At 43.3% G+C, this 16507-nt stretch overlaps 1 long non-coding RNA gene across 1 annotated transcript; it reads right to left on the reverse strand.

The window, feature by feature from the left end:
* Positions 1 to 495: 495 nt before the first annotated feature.
* LOC133016461 (uncharacterized) lies at positions 496 to 16301 on the reverse strand. The gene is made up of 3 exons (XR_009681846.1): positions 16236 to 16301; positions 15853 to 15943; positions 496 to 688 (listed from the first exon to the last, which is right to left on the reverse strand). It is a non-coding gene; the product is annotated as an uncharacterized LOC133016461 (long non-coding RNA).
* Between the last annotated feature and the right edge of the window lie 206 nt (positions 16302 to 16507).

Here is a 16507-nt window from a genome sequence, read left to right on the forward strand (position 1 = left end):
GGCTGGTTCAACATAACTTTCTTTTTTAACTTTGAAATATTTTTATGATTTTTTTATTTTTATTTTTTTTTAATTTATTTCCACACCAGGTGTGTGTGTGTGTGTGTAAGTGTGTGTGTGAGTGAGATGTAGCGAGGGACGTTCACTGTCTCCCGGAGAAATGAACACTCTGTGTTTTTAGTATAGAAAGACGTGAATTATATTCGTTCACAAGTCATACAGACTGGTTTTGTTATTTTCACTTTACATTAACACTTAAAGTTTTGTGCAGTGTAATTGTTTGCCGTGATAATTAAATGCCAGTGTGATAATAAATGACAATTTCAAACCATACAAACTGTCATGTTGTACTGTATTTAATAGAGGTTTACTTTACTGTAAAGTAAGTGTAAATGTAAAGTGAAAATAACAAAACCAGTCATTATGACTTGTGAACAAATATAATTCACGTCTTTCTATACTAAAAACACAGAGTGTTCATTTCTCCGGGAGACAGTGAACGTCCCTCGCTACATCTCCAGCCTGTCTTGGACATGGTTGAGGATGGAGGTCCACTTTGCCACTCTCTCTGGCCCTGATGTTGACATAGCGGCTGTCCAGTAGATGTGTTTTTATATGCTGCAAAGCCACTTCTTCAGTTTCACACATTCTTTGTCCTGGGAAATCTTGACCAGTTTCTTGTACAGTCCTAAAAATAAAAATAAAATTTTAGTCATGCACAGACACATTATCATCATCATCATTATTTATTCAGGGAGAATTGACTGAGCACCAACTATTTTGCAGCAATGCCTTGATTGAGGGTACATAATACAGATGAACAATAAATAAACAAACCATAACAAAACAGACGAAATAAATAAACAGAACACATTATACAACTCAGAAATTAAGTATTAAAATATATATTATATTATATATATAAAAAACAAAATTAATCCCCATATAAGGTCTAAATCATGTTCCAAACAGGGCATGCCTTCAATGTATTGTGTGAGTGAGTGAATTAATTACAAAATTGCCAATTAGTTGAACTTTCTGCTCTGGTTTTAGAATAAGGAAATCACCAGTTTATGCTAATTATTGATGTGCTCCACGACTTTGATAATGAACAAACTCCAACACCAGTTCTCAGTCAATGACTCTGCCTCTGTCTGGAGAAGGCTTAGGCTGATTAATTACACATCTAACGACTCACTTCTGACCCTACAGACAGACTCCTGTGGATAATCTTTTATGTCATTGTTTAGATGCGCTAATTCTCCAGCCCTGTAAGTAGTCATAGGATCTGTTAGCTACAGCAGCTGTAGCTACACTGCTGCTACGGGGATTGTTCAATAACGTTATTAATAGTCCAACATGAAAACTCCTGTAAAGTCTCATCCCTATCCCCAACCACTACATACTAGCCCCCAGCCCCTCACACACACACGCCACAACATGCTAACGTCACTAGCCTCCACACAAAATGTCTAAAAGAAGCAAATACCAGAATTATTTTTAAAAAAAAACTTATATTTCCCTCGTCTTGAGTGTTGCGATGGAAAGATGGCACGACCCCTCTTTCAATAACAACCTTTTCGCGAATCCGGCGTTATATTGGCCCAGGTTGATAAAACAGTCCGATTCAAAGTGGTTAGAGCACACTAACAGATGTTTGCCAACTCTTGCAGGAACGTTGCCATTATATATGAACTCAATCCATCTCAAGCTTGTGTCTTCTGAAGCTGGAGTCACATGAAGAGCTTTGTGCTGATTTGTGCAGCCGAGCACTGAGCATCTTGGGTGTGGAATTCGACTCATGCTCTAGTTAGCTTATCCAAGTGTTTCCAAGGCTTGCAAGAATTTAATGGCGGCCGGCCGGACTCCGATGGACTGAAAAAGTGGGTGGGTCGAGTGGTGGTTTGAGTGGTGGTGGGGGGCGTACTACATGGGCATTTTTATCTGTTACGTATTAGTTTGGTGTATTCCCATTCGACGCCATCTAGAGTATAGTTTCTGACATAGAGTATTGATAATACACCACTGTTCACACACATACACACACTTTAACGTGTAGTCAGATACACATAATGTCCTTTGAGCGTAAACGCACACACATTCACACATAACAGTACGTCATACTGCTCCTCAACTTCAGATACACACACACATCTCCAGCTAGTTGATTGAACATTCTCATACTCCGTATCAAACAGGGAGTCTAATACACAGCAGATTAGAGGTAGGGGAGGCTTTCTCTCACAGTGCTTTCATGAATAACTTAATTATATTAAATACTGAGATGTCTTCTCTCCTGTGAAATTATCAGTCTTAGAATGCTTTGAGGCCGGGACACTACGACCTCACTTCACTTCACTTCACACATATACTGAGCACACAAACTCAGGCAACATGCTTATGACCTCTGGTAACCATAGCAATGGCGTGCACGTACAACGTCGTCATCACGCAACGCCAGGAGGAGGACCCAACGCCAGGAAGGCAGGACCGTCTAGTCTCGACCAATCCCAATCCAAGAAGAACCTCTGTCATGCCCAGTATCAATATATAAGCTTTGTGCGCACTCTGACTAAGCGCCATTTTTCCTGTACAGGATCAGTGGACCATGCATGTCCATTTGCTAGACACCGCAGTTTCCTGACCTGTGACCTCTGAATAAACCTGCTTAATTTTAACTTGAGAACGATGCCTCCTGCCTTTGATTTCCAATACCCGCAACAAGAGGAACTACAACAAATCGCGGGAAATGTTTTTTTCCAGAGTTTTTGGGACGGTAGACATGCCAGATACCCAAATTAACGTGTAGAAGCACTACAAAAGTGGAATTTGCATATTATGTCCCCTTTAATATCATGAGTTCCCAATTTTCTAGCAAAAAGACTAAATCTGCTGCCACATTCAACCTACAACAAGGAGGCTTTTCTGACTCAACAGCGGCTGAGGAACCAGAGACAGGAAGAAATATATTGTACAGCATTTAGATTAAGCACAACAGACCCATAATAAATATAACCTTGCACTGCAGGAAAAGAAGAGTTTGTGTCAGTAAGTGTCGCTGCAAATTTCATCACACAATGAAATCACAGTTACAACATAATCATAAAGCATTAGAGAGGCTGTGATAATGTAGTAGCAGATGCTCTTTCGAGGTTGTGATATTGTTCGTATAGTGTATTGTTTTTGTAGGTATAGCAGCTACAGCTAGATAACAGGTCGGGGTGTTTTTTGGGTGTGGAGGTGTTAACTTCCCCTGAGGACTAAATGTTTTTCTGATGCGGTTGTGTGTGTGTGTTTGTATGTGTGCTACTCCTGGGCCTCAGTCAGTTCCAGATCCTCAGCTCTGCATCTGCCGTGGGTGGTGCCTCTGTAAACCTGGAGCCCTAATCAAGCTGGAAAGTATAAAGCTGAGGAACTTCTCTTCAGTCATTCTCTGCCTCCTGCTCTGCTCACTCTGCTGTCATCGACTGCTTGCTCTATCCACTGCCTGTGTATGTACTTGTTGAGCTGTGTGTCCACTCGTTCTAGTGAACTGTTTGTTGTTCCTCAACTGCCTTTTGTTAGCTGTGGGATTCTTTATTTGACTTTTGGCCATGAAACTGTAGAAGTGAGTAGCCATTTTGTTTCTCCTTCTTATGTACTGCTAGGGAGGTTCATATTTTGTACTAATCTTCTTGGTAGGCAGAAGTATGTTTGTTTTTAGTAAGGGATGAGTTTTTTTAGTTATTTTGGTTAGGCTCTCCCTGAGGTCATTTTTCTTCTATTGTGGGCAATAAATAACATTAACTGACCTGCTTGGCATCTTTAAATCTGGTCATATGTTACTCTCCCTACCCCTAGACCAAGGGTAGGCAACCTTTACTAACAAGAGAGCCCTTTTGGCCCCTCTTCCCCCAGATAAAATTTGTCTGGAGCCGCACAACATACTTGATAACACGGATGATAAAGTTGTATATATAGTTTTACTATACGTACATATATATATATAAACAATAAAGAAAACTGTTGACATTTTATTGCTAATTTTACCTGTTACAACAAAGGAAAAAACCATACTCTTATGAAGAGGAGAACAAAATACATATGTAGGCCTACTTTGAGATAAATTCAATACAGAACTATGCTTCTTTGCCCTTCTCCAGCTTGTTACTTTTCAGCAAAGGCTGTGTGCTTGCTCTGGAATTGTCTTTCAACATAACATCTTTTGTTGTTTGCTAATTCTTCGCCACGTATCAAGCATACAGGTAAAGCTGCATCGTTGGCAGTGAATACCAATGAATCTGTCCATTCAGAATTAAACTCTCTATTTCCCTCCCAGACTTTTCTTTTTGGGGATTTATCCATGGTTAGTTTACCTAGGCTGGGTTGGAAACTATAGATTAGCAACCTGCAGGGAAGAGCGCTGGGCCGTAGATGTAATAGGATGTGACGCATATTTGCCCTAGACCAAGTTGGGGAAGTAACAGGAGGATATAGAATTTGTAGCCCGTGATAGAATGTACTGCCAAACTGTTTCTCAGGGGATACACACTGTGACCTGTACCACTGACTGACTGACCATCAACGATCTCTGGAAATAATTGACTGAATAACATTGAGGCAATCAATTTGTATCCGTCTCCACAAGGACACGTGTCCTGACAGATATGACAGTAGCTTTCTTTTATACAGTTTTACAAATCCCAAAGGTGACAAAAGCAACTCACTTCTCTTAAATTCAAGACAGGTCAAGTAGATATTGTGACCTGTCCAGCTTGGACACTTGAACCATTATTCACTGCTACTGCAATGTTTTAAAGTAGCCGTGAAAAATGTTCCTTTTTTCCCTTTTTGCAATAGAAAAGTAATGTAACAATTGCCATTCTTGCCTCACAAAGTGTCACAGGTCCTTGTCACAAAACCACTGATGGAAATGGAGTTAAATATTTTAATTACTGTGACATAAAGAGTTTGTCCACTGTTCCTGAGAGACTGCATGGTCTCTTAATGTTGGATCCTTCCGTTAGTACACCAACATATACATGTTATTAAACTACAGAAAACTACATTGTTAATTATAATGATAGTATTGCCTCAGATCAAATACAGCCATTGTGCACTTACAATGATGATGTAAACATTATTGTGGGCCAAAACATTTGCTTACTGCTTTTACTCACTACAACCTAAATATTGTGTCACCAAAGGGTACAAAGACTCTCCTCCTTCCTCGGACACCATTTCACGTATACTTTTCTAACTATGCATTGAGCAATTGCAAAGTGCAAAGTCCCTGCAGGGATCAGCAGTGGTGTATAAAGTACTTGAAAGCCATACTTGAGTAAAAGTAGAGATATCTAACTCACGAAGATGGCGGCGTGTGCACAACGCGAGGCTCAGCGTCTCCCCAGATTTAGCAAAATAGTAATTATCTGCTTACTCGTTTCAAGTCTGTTCCCTCAGAACAGTCTTGCGAAAACTGTTTACAGCCGACAGGATCTTTTGGACATCGGATCTTGCACTACTACTCACTTTTTCGATGGTCCAAGGCTCATTCCTGAGATCGTCAGGACTACCGAGGCTTCCGATCGAGATCGTAAACAAAGACTGGGGAAGAGAGGTGGGCTAAGGGCTAAGCTTAAGCTAACTCCTCACCGGCTATCTCTACCGAGCCTTTTCCTCGCCAATGGTCGGTCTTTGGCGAACAAAATGGATGAGCTGCGGCTGCGGATCACCACTCACAAATGGATTATGGACTACAACATCATGATCTTCACAGAAACATGGCTCAACAACAGCGTTCCCAATAGCGCCGTCGAGCTAACGGGGCGCTACCTCCTCCGGGCGGATAGAACAGCTGATGACTCCGGTAAGACCAGAGGTGGGGGTCTTTGCATCTATGTGAACAAAGCTTTCACCAAATTCCACCAACATGTCTCATGCGCCACAAGAGGAGTCAAGACTTTGGACCATGTTTACACCAGCATGGCTGGTGCATACAAAGCCGTCCCCCTCCCCCACCTAGGACAGTCTGACCACCTCTCTTTGTTCCTACTCCCCAAATACACACCATTCATCAAACGTGTGAAACCCACAGTGAGGACAGTTAAAGTGTGGCCAGAGGGAGCAGACACTGCACTACAGCTCCGGTTTGAACACACAGACTGGAGGGCGTTTGCCATTCAAGCCACACTGGACTCCCACACGGACATCGACTCCTATGCCTCTTCCGTTCTGGACTTCATCAACACCAACATCAACAGTGTCACCACCCTCAAACGAATCACCACATTCCCTAACCAGAAGCCATGAATGAACAAAGAGGTTTGCCTACTGCTGACCCTAACCCCACACGTATGTGGCAAGGCATCCAGGCTTACACAGACTACAAACCCACCAACACCACCCCCCAAAACAGTGATGCCTCCTTCCCTGAAGAGCTTAACAGCCTTTATGTTGCTTTGACAGGGACAACCAGGAGGCAGCCATCAAGGCTGTGCTCACTACAGACCACCAGCCCCTCACACTCTCCTCCATCGACGTGTGTGCTGCACTGAGCAAGATCAATGCACGTAAGGCTGCTGGCCCTGATGGCATCCCCGGACGCGTGCTCAGGGCCTGTGCTGGGCAGCTAGCTGAGGTCTTGACTGACATATTCAACCTGTCAATGGTCCAATCAGCTGTCTCCACGTGCTTTAAAACCACCTCCATCGTGCCGGTGCCCAAACACTCCTCTGCAGCGAGCCTCAACGACTTCCGCCCTGTTGCACTCACCCCCACCATTATGAAGTGCTTCGAGAGGATGGTCCTGGCTCACCTCAAAACCTGTTTACCACACACACTGGACCCCTTCCAATTCGCCTACCGACAGAACAGGAGTACGGAGGACGCCATCTCCACGGCACTTCACTCCGCACTTTCTCACCTGGACAATAACAACTCCTATGTTAGAATGCTGTTCATAGACTTCAGTTCAGCTTTCAACACCATCATCCCCTCCAAACTGATCAAGAAACTCGGTGACCTAGGCATCAACACTTCCCTCTGCAACTGGATACTGGACTTCCTATCCAACAGACCCGAGTCTGTTAGAGAACCACACCTCCTCAACCCTCATCCTGAACACCGGCGTGCCACTGGGCTGTGTGCTGAGTCCTCTCCTCTACTCCCTCTTCACCCAAGACTGCACACCTGTTTATGGTTCTAACTAGAGATGAGCCGGATACTCGGCTAAAACGAGTATCCGGTACGGATAAAGCACTTTTGCCAAGCACGAGTATTATACGAGTAATACGAGTCAATATCTGTGCTCGGACTGAATGAAAATCCTCACACAGCGTCACAGCGCTCCTCCCCTTCACACACCGCTCTGCTCACTCACTCACAGAACAGCTCTCTGTCTCTCAGTCACTCAGGTTCGCGGGTCTTTTCCGTTAACGTTTAGGGTTTCTTCAGCTTGAAGTTTGTTTTTATTTCCAGTAGAGGTCTGTGGAGGCATAACAGGTGGGGCACGTGACCGGTAGGAGGAAATGTGAGGCGGAAATAATATTATAGCCCAACTAATGTTTTGACGTCTGCATCTCTTTAACGGCGGAGCAGTAAACAAATCGCTCTTTCGCCGCAGCCAGTTGTCGGCAGCCCTCGGCTTCAGCTCCTCTGCAGCGGCTCCCTGGCAGTGCAGACACTCGGGCCCCGGGGCTCCGCCCCCACCCACTTGCTCAGAGACACACAGGAGATCAGAGCTCGTTCACGTGAGGCAGCCGGTCAGGGACAAACAAGAGACAGTGTTCAAAAACCAGGTTGAAAAGACAGTACGATGAAACCTGTCTTGTTCTTGGGTTCACAGTCAATGTGGTAGGACATGAGGAGAGACAAGTGTGTATTTTATGTCTGAAAACTCTATGAGACCAAACAAATTAGGAAGACACTGAGAAACATTACACCCCTGTCACATGCATGTGTTCTTTTTGGTTGAGCTTTATCATCTTTGTAACAAAGTGATTTTAATTGAATTAATTTTTTCTCTATTATTGAAAAAGTACAGACTGATGGAGGAATGTAGTGATAAATGTCACCAAAAGTACTTCAATTATGTTGAATTTAAGCAAAGTTATCGCACAATTTTTTAAAATAAGTGACAAATGTCACAAAAAGTTGTTTGAAAAATGATTTTTCAAACAACTTTTTGTCAGAAATTCCTGAAAGTAATGTGGATTTAATGTTCATGTGTATGTTATGTAAATACACATGTTAAACTTGGCCCATTTTGTTGGGGCGGGGGAGCGGGTGGGGCATGAAAAATATTTTAGACCCAAAGTGGGGCATGACAGAAAAAGTTTGAGAACCACTGCTCTAGCGGCTGACTACTCTCTCTCTCTCTCTCTCTCTCTCTCTCTCTCTCTCTCTCTCTCTCTCTCTCTCTCTCTCTCTCTCTCTCTCTCTCTCTCTCTCTCTCTCTCTCTCTCTCTCTCTCTCTCTCTCTCTCTCTCTCTCTCTCTCTCTTACTCACTCATACACACACACACACACACACCTGGTGTGGAAATAAATTTAAAAAAAATAAAAATAAAAAAATCATAAAAAAATTTCAAAGTTAAAAAAGAAAGTTATGTTGAGTATGAAAACACTTGTTATTACATTTCACTTCATATTGCAACAGCATGTGTTGTATTCATTGTTGCAAAACTTGTTCTGTAAATAGTTCGTTTGCTATTGTGATCAAAATCATTGATCTGAAGCTCAATGCTGATGCTGTCCTGTAATAGTTTTCTAATCAGCAATAAATATAACAATTTCTGATCAACCCATATCAATTGCATGCTTAAAATAACATACTGGTTAAAGCCCCGCCCGTTTCAAGACAACCCGGCCTACTTCCGGGTTAAATCCAGCCCACTTCCGGGTTAAATCACACCCACTTCCTGGTTAGGCTCCGCCCACTCCGAGTACGGATACAGATAATTCATGTGGTTAACAGATACAGAAAATGCTGTACTCGCTCATCCCTACTAACTACATCCTTTCCGGAGTCACATTTTCTGGTTTCATGCCCCATAATACCGGCAGAAACCAAGGAAAATTTAGAAGAACGAATATGGACCAAATAGAAGAGCGTTTGGCAGAAGAGATCCGAAAGTATCTCTTGTATAACCCGTCATTGAAGGACGTGCACCTGATTCCTGATGGCATCCCTGGCTGAGCTCAAGGTGTGTTCAGATAGACTGGCAGATGTTCACAGACATTTTCAACCTGTCACTGCTCCATTGTCCCTGTTCCTAAGAAAACGAAAACCCTCTGCCTGAACGACTACCACCCAGTATTACTCACCTCCACCATCATGAAGTGTTTTGAGTGGTTAGTCAAATCCTTCATCACCGCCTCCCTCCCTGACTCACTGGACCCACTTTAGTTTGCCTACAGGCCAAATAGGTCATCCACATACCATCTCCATCACAGTGCACACTGCCCTCTCACACCTGGACCAGAGGGACACATGTGAGAATTCTGTTCATAGACTACAGTTCAGCGTTCAATACCATCGTGCCCCTGTAGCTCGTCACCTTGGGCTCCACCCTGACTCTAAATACTGGTACCCCCAGGGCTGCGTGCTCAGTCCTCTCCTGTTCATGACTGCATGGCCACCCACAGCTCCAACACCATCATCAATTTCGCTGATGACACGACCGTCATAGGCCTGATCGCTGGCGACGGTGAGAAGGCCTACAGAGAGGTCAGAGGCCTGACATCTTGGTGCCAGGACAACAACCTCCATATCAACATCGGCCAAACAAATGAGCTGATCAAGGACTACAGGAAGAGACAAGGAGTAGAACACGCCCCCCTCTGTATCAACGGGACTACGGTGGAGAGAGTCAGCCGCTTCAGGTTCTGACCTGGACCTGACCTGACCTGGACTCACCACACAGACTCCATCACGAAGACAGCGGCTCTTCTTCCTCTGCAGGCTTCGGAGGCTGTAATAGATTTCTACAGGTGCACGAGACAGTTATCATCCCAGAGGCGTTAAGACTTTTAAACTCCTCCAATCTCCCATAATTCCTCTAAAATCTGCAACTTACTATATTTGCACTACTTTTTTTAGGTGTGTGTGTTTTTCACTAAATCCACATCTGGCTCATGTTGTGCTCACAAACAATCTGGGACATGTTTAAGCATATCTCGCTTGAATGGGTTTTCTCCTTCCTTAACGTGTGTCAGTAGTGACGTATAATGAAAAACAGTTTTCCCTTCCAGAGGTTTTGCAAGGATAGGCATACTAAACACGAATTTAATCATGATCACATCAGGAGAACAGAAAATCAAAAGAGTGGTCGCTTTATTTTCTCTCAAGGCTCATCAGCAACAGTAAAGGAAAATTTCACAAAACCTCTCCCATGCACGGTTAAATTTGACAAACATCGCATAAGGTTTGAACGTGATTTTCTGTTGTCTCGGAGTATTTGGTATCCTCCCCTGATCGAGTGACGGTTACGCACAATTCCTCAACTCCTTTCCTTATGTCACAAATCACACATAAGCAGCTGCTTTTATACCAGTGGCATCTTCCTATAAATACCTCAGCTGATCTAAAACTCCATGGCCACTCTCTTGTCACACCTTTTTCAGATTTTATGCACACTGATTCATTGCACTGCACCTCACATGTGACAGACACACCAGATCACGTTTATGAATCTCTGTTTTTGCCTTTTCCTGAAGATTCTCTGAATGTGTGCAATTTTTTGGGGTCTGGTTCCAGAACTAGTGCAGCTGCCGTCTCACTCACCTTCCAGCAGATGGCACTGCCTAGCTTCTCGAACTCCAGCCCTAACATCTTGCTTTCCAAGTCCCATGATGACCAGTCGCACGATTTATGCCCATTGGTCAGATCATGCTAGTCTGCATTTGATTGGCTACCCACAACTACACCTGACGTAATTTATTCACCCAGTCTGAGTGCATTTGATCGAAGAGTTTTCCAACCTTCTGTCCTCCAGCCAAATGCCCTGATTGTGGTTGAAAATCACCTTCATTCTTATGCCATGTGGTCCAGCCCCTCTGATGTTCCTCCTTTACTTTCAGATCAAACTGAAGCACTGTGGGTAAAAGACAAATACGATGTGGGCTTCATCAGAAACTGTGACCCAGTCAAAATCACTCAAAAATTTGGTTATCTACCATGTAAACAACAATATCTACTCAGACAAGTAGCTGTGGAGGGGATACAACCTGTTTTTGAATACTTTTTGCAGGCTGATGTAATTGTCCCCTGCCCTGACTCCACTGATTCCAGTCAAGAAAATCTGAGACAAAAGTCAGCCTACTGTGTGCCGGATTTGAAGGCTGTGAATGAAGCTGTAATTGTTCGATCGCCTATTGTTCCCAGCCCATACACGCTGCTTTCACAAATTCCGCCTGATGTAGCATGCCTTTGGTTGTAGACTTATCCAATGTTTTTTGGGGGGACGAAAGGGAAGAACACAACTGTATTGCTTAAGTTTAAGTCCAGTGTTCACCATGAACTGACCTTTCTGACGAACCTCCTTCTAACTCTGACTTGACTCTGTATGTAGATGGGTCTTCCTCACGTGACCCTGTCTCTGGTACTAACTGTGTTGGTTTTTCTGTTTGTTCAGATAACGACATTCTCATCTCGAGTTCTCTTCCTCATCACCTCACAGCCCAAACAGCAGAGAAGTATGCAAATTGGCTACTGACTGTTGCTGTATGCAAATGTATGGCACATACACGTAATACGGATGAGGTGTTTCAGGAGAATGCTGCTGCTAAAGCTGCGGCTCGCCTACCACTTCCTCTTTCAAACAACAGGCTGTCACACTAACATCTGACATGTCACTTCCGTCTTTTTGATACACAGACAGTATTTAACACTTCTCATATGTCCTCCTGATCTTCCTATTCAAGACCTCTGGTGCTATGTTCCGAACTGGTGTGTGGTATGGTCCTGACAACAAACCCTGTTTGCCAAAATATTTCCTCCCTCATTATTCTAAGTTGGCTCACGGTAAAGATCACACATCTAAAATGGGGATTTGCTATCTATGATCAAAGAACATTGGTTTACGAAAGGTTTCTTCACCTATGCTCAGAAATACTGTCAGGCATGTGTTATCTGCGGCACACAGAATGTTGGCAGGCCAGTGGCTGTAACCAGCCAGGCAGCACACCAACCGCTTGTACAACCTTTTGGACATCTGATGATGTACTTCATAGAGCTATCACCATCAGGACGTAAATCTCACTGCTTAGTGATAGTCGACATGTGGTCAAAATGGTTTGAAGCCTTTCCTGCCTCAAAACAAACTGCAAGTGTGGTCACCAGGCCACTGGTGGAGCTGTGGAACGATAACACAGCACACTCAAAACTAAGCTTGCAAAGTGCCGAGAAGGCACAGGTCTCACATGGACAATGGTCCTTCCTCTGGTGCTGATGTAAATGAGGATGAGAAAAGGAACCAGGTCTAATATTTCACCTTATGAGATTCTCTTTGCATTGTTGTCTTCTCCACAGACTTGTGTGATTATGATGATGTTGTGCAACCTGATTTTCTTCTACACCTTGCATGTTCTTTTTGATACAAAGGAAGAACAATTCTATGTCTTATTTTCCTAGATCATTGATATAAAAACCCTTTCAGCACTATATTCTGGGTTTATAATGTGTATAATATGATTGCATCACATTTTATTACAACTGCAGCTCCACACTCACACTGGGGAATAAGCCAGAACCCTTGACCTTCTTTTTTGCCTCAGTACTGCTTTGACCAGCAACGAGTAAACAACTCTCTCTTTCAATGCACCATACTCACCGACACTGACAATGTAGTGTATCGACACACAATTTCTTTGAACTCACCTAATATGTCAATATACTGACTTAACCCTCGTGTTATTCTTGGGTCGAATCTCTGTTCTTCAGCCAAGCCTGAAGAACAGAGATTTCTCAGAGCAGCACTGCTTGGTGCTGGGTGCCTGCGTAGCACAGCCTGTCCACCAAGGATTACAACTGAAAAACTTGATGGAAAAATCTTTGCTGGGTCCATGTTTGTGGTCGGTTCGTACTGTCAGGTTTGGTTAGGCAAGTGGACCCAGGATGCAGAGTTTTAAACAAAAATAGTATTTTAATGGACAATGTCCAACAGAAATAAGAACAAATGCAGGAATCTCAAAAAGTCAAAACTGAAAGAACACAGAGCACATGGGGGCAAACACCAGAAGCTTACAAGAGACCAGAAGAAGCAGGGGACGTGAGCACATAAGATGAAGCATAACGACAGGACAGGAGATTACGACATTAAGACAACGAACCGACAAGGACAAAGGGAAGCACAGAGGCTTATATACACACACAGGGAAGTCAGGGGTAATTGAACAGGAAGTGAAGAAAGAAAATACACTAGGAGCCGGGGCTACAAAATAAAACAGGAAACAGAACACAGGGAGTGGGAAAACCAAAGACACAGAAACAACAACATATACAGACGTAAACACAAGGATATACATGAAACACAAGGAGGTACTAATAAACTGAAAACACTCTCCAAAAAGAAACTAAACACTCAAAGACAAAACCATGACAGACATGGGCAACACAACTAGCACTTTATCACAAAGCTTGAATTGTCGCTCAACAGCTGTCTTATCAAACCTTCTGTTCTTGCTGTTCTGGGAGGAGGAAAGAATTCCCCTGTCCACATGGACACACGCTGTTAGCGCTCCAGACACAGTGAAACAAACTTCACCACGTCAGTCTTGGGCGAAAACCCAGAGAGCAACTTCTCCTTTAACACTTTAACGGGCCATGCACTTTGTCACCAAACGTGTAGAAGGACTTAACCCAAGGGATTATTGCTTTGCATCAAGAGTGGCAAGAAAATCAAAAGGCAAACCCTCATCCCAGTCTTTCCCGGTGTCGTAAATGGTAAAACGGTAAATGGTATTGTATTTATATAGAGCTTTTCTAGTCTTGATGACCACTCAAAGCTCTTTACAGTACAGTTTTACTGTTCTACTTTCACCCATTCATACACACATTCATGCAGTGCATATGTTAGCAGCACTTTTTTTTGTTTGTTCTATGAGGGGCAATTAGGGGTACAGCATCTTGCCCAAGGACACCTCAGCATGCAGATGGGGAAGACTGGGGATCGAACTGCCGACCTTCAGGTTGGAGGATGACCGCTCTACCCCTCAGCCACACTGCTTTGGTAGCACACTTCAGAGTCTGATGCCATAGTTTGAGTGCATCTTGTGACTCTGGATTGTAAGCGCTAGACACTAAGTGGGAAACACCTAGGGACGGTGGCGTCGGCCTCACCACCAACGAAGGGCCACCGACTTTCTGCTGGTGTCCAGGTTTTCAGCTCAATCTGTCATGAGTCTCTCCCATGTCCGTGTCCCCCCTGCGCTGATTGATCCTCTGGTACAGGTGAAGGTACCCTCCCAGCCACCTCCACTTACCCAATCAGCTCTTTCTATCCCGGAAGAGCCCCAATTTGTTACGTTCAGGGGATGCAGGGAGTAACAATATATATAACCCAAGGAGAAGAGTAATTGGCAATGGATGAATAATCAAAAATAGTAATTTATTAACAATTGACTGAAAACTACTTTCTAATAAGGAAAGTGACACTGACAAACAGCAGTAAAAAATGTACTAAAAATACCACAATATAAAACAAACTAACTGCTTATGCCCCCAACTACAGCACACACGACTCGAGCAGAGGAGATCACAACATCCACAACACACACCGCTTGTACACTGCAACCTGGCCAACTGGGGTGTCTGTCTGCTACTCCCATCCTCTTAACCACCATGGCCTCAACTGGTGATTGAGCCCAGCAGTCACACACTGCAGCTGCTAGGCAGGGAAAAGGGTGACACCTGAATGGACACTTAGGAGAGAGCAGAGAGAGAGCAGAAAGAAGACACAACACCATGTGACACATTTTCCATCTAAAACCATCATTCTGCTCCTCTGTAAGCTGACATCCATTCCCATGCATATCAGACTATATTCATGAAAAATCAAACAGAGTAACAGAGCGGCCTGCCTTATGTTATAAATTGCAATTTCATTATAAACCCAGCCACAGCCTTTATATAATCTTGATCTCTCTACAGATCACTGTAGCTCACAGCACTCTGAGCTAACAAGCAGGCTTATCAAGGAGATAATGATTATTTTTCCAGTCATTACTTTTGCATTTTTTTAGGCACAAAAAAAACCCTTTTCATGTTGATCTCCTCACACGCTCTCTGTTAGTTTGGGTCATTCTCTGCCCCATGTCTGATCTCATGGATGACGTCACTCTGAAACTGTCATCTTGATAACGCTTCGAACATTTCCAACATAAACAGAGCATTAGAGAGAGATAGGAAAGTCATAAAGACAGCAAATAGACAATATCTAACCAACGTTTGATACAAGCTAATCTTTTCAACGATAGGTGAGTTTGATTCGAATTTCACTTACTGCTGGACAAGCTGCTACACAATGTACTTGAATATATACAGTAAAATCTCTTGTATACATACATGATGCATGTCAATTTGAGAGAGACTGTACAGAGGCACAGACATGGAATGTCACTGAGTGTAATGCCATGTGGAAAGATAATCTTGTGTCTGGCTATTCTGGTATCTATTCTGTAGTATATTTTGAAGGGGAGAGGCTAAAACCATTTACATCCACGATGTGAGGAGTCTAGAATAATTTTACCTGTCTCTTCCCTGAGTTACAGCATGTACAAGCAAAGGGGAGTGAGATCTGAATATCTCCTCTACAGTTCTTGTTGTTGCATTCGCCTCCTGAACTTTGGTTTTGTTCAAAAGCTCAGGCTTACCTGGAACAGGACGTCCGTCTTCTGCGATGAAGAGGCCCCCACTCCACTTCAAGTAATGATGGGTGATAGTGCTGAGCATAGCCAGGTCATCCTTGAAGGAAGGAAGTAAGATAAGGAGGAGGGGGGAAGGAAGGGAGGAGGGAAGTGAAGGGTACAAAAAGTAGTTTTTTCTTTTTGTGTTATCTTTTCCCATGTTTATTCTGTATTCTTTTTTAGGAATCTCAAGGAGGAAAGATATGACCAAGTCACCAGTTAGCTGCAATTGTTTCCATTTATTTCAGCATAGTGTGAAAATAAACATGCAGAGACCTGACGCCTAGTCAAATGCATCACCGAACATGTTGTGTAACAGCAGTCACACAGAAAACAAATTAAAAGCTTACATTGATGTGTTGAAGAGGAGAATGAGAGATAAACAACTTCTTATGAAGCTAGCATCCAAGTTCCTTTCCTCTCAGGTCAACACACAGATAGATTTCAGAGATGAGGTGAAGGCAGGAGGGCAGGTACAACAATCTGTAATTATTATCCCACTGTTTACTTAACCTTTGATTCTCTCTCTCTCTCTCTCTCTCTCTCTCTCTCTCTCTCTCTCTCTCTCTAGAGAGAGAGAGAGAGAGAGAGAGAGAGAGAGAGAGAGAGAGAGAGAGAGAGA

This window comes from Limanda limanda, chromosome 2, assembly GCF_963576545.1.
Source record: "Limanda limanda chromosome 2, fLimLim1.1, whole genome shotgun sequence".
NCBI lineage: Eukaryota > Metazoa > Chordata > Actinopteri > Pleuronectiformes > Pleuronectidae > Limanda > Limanda limanda.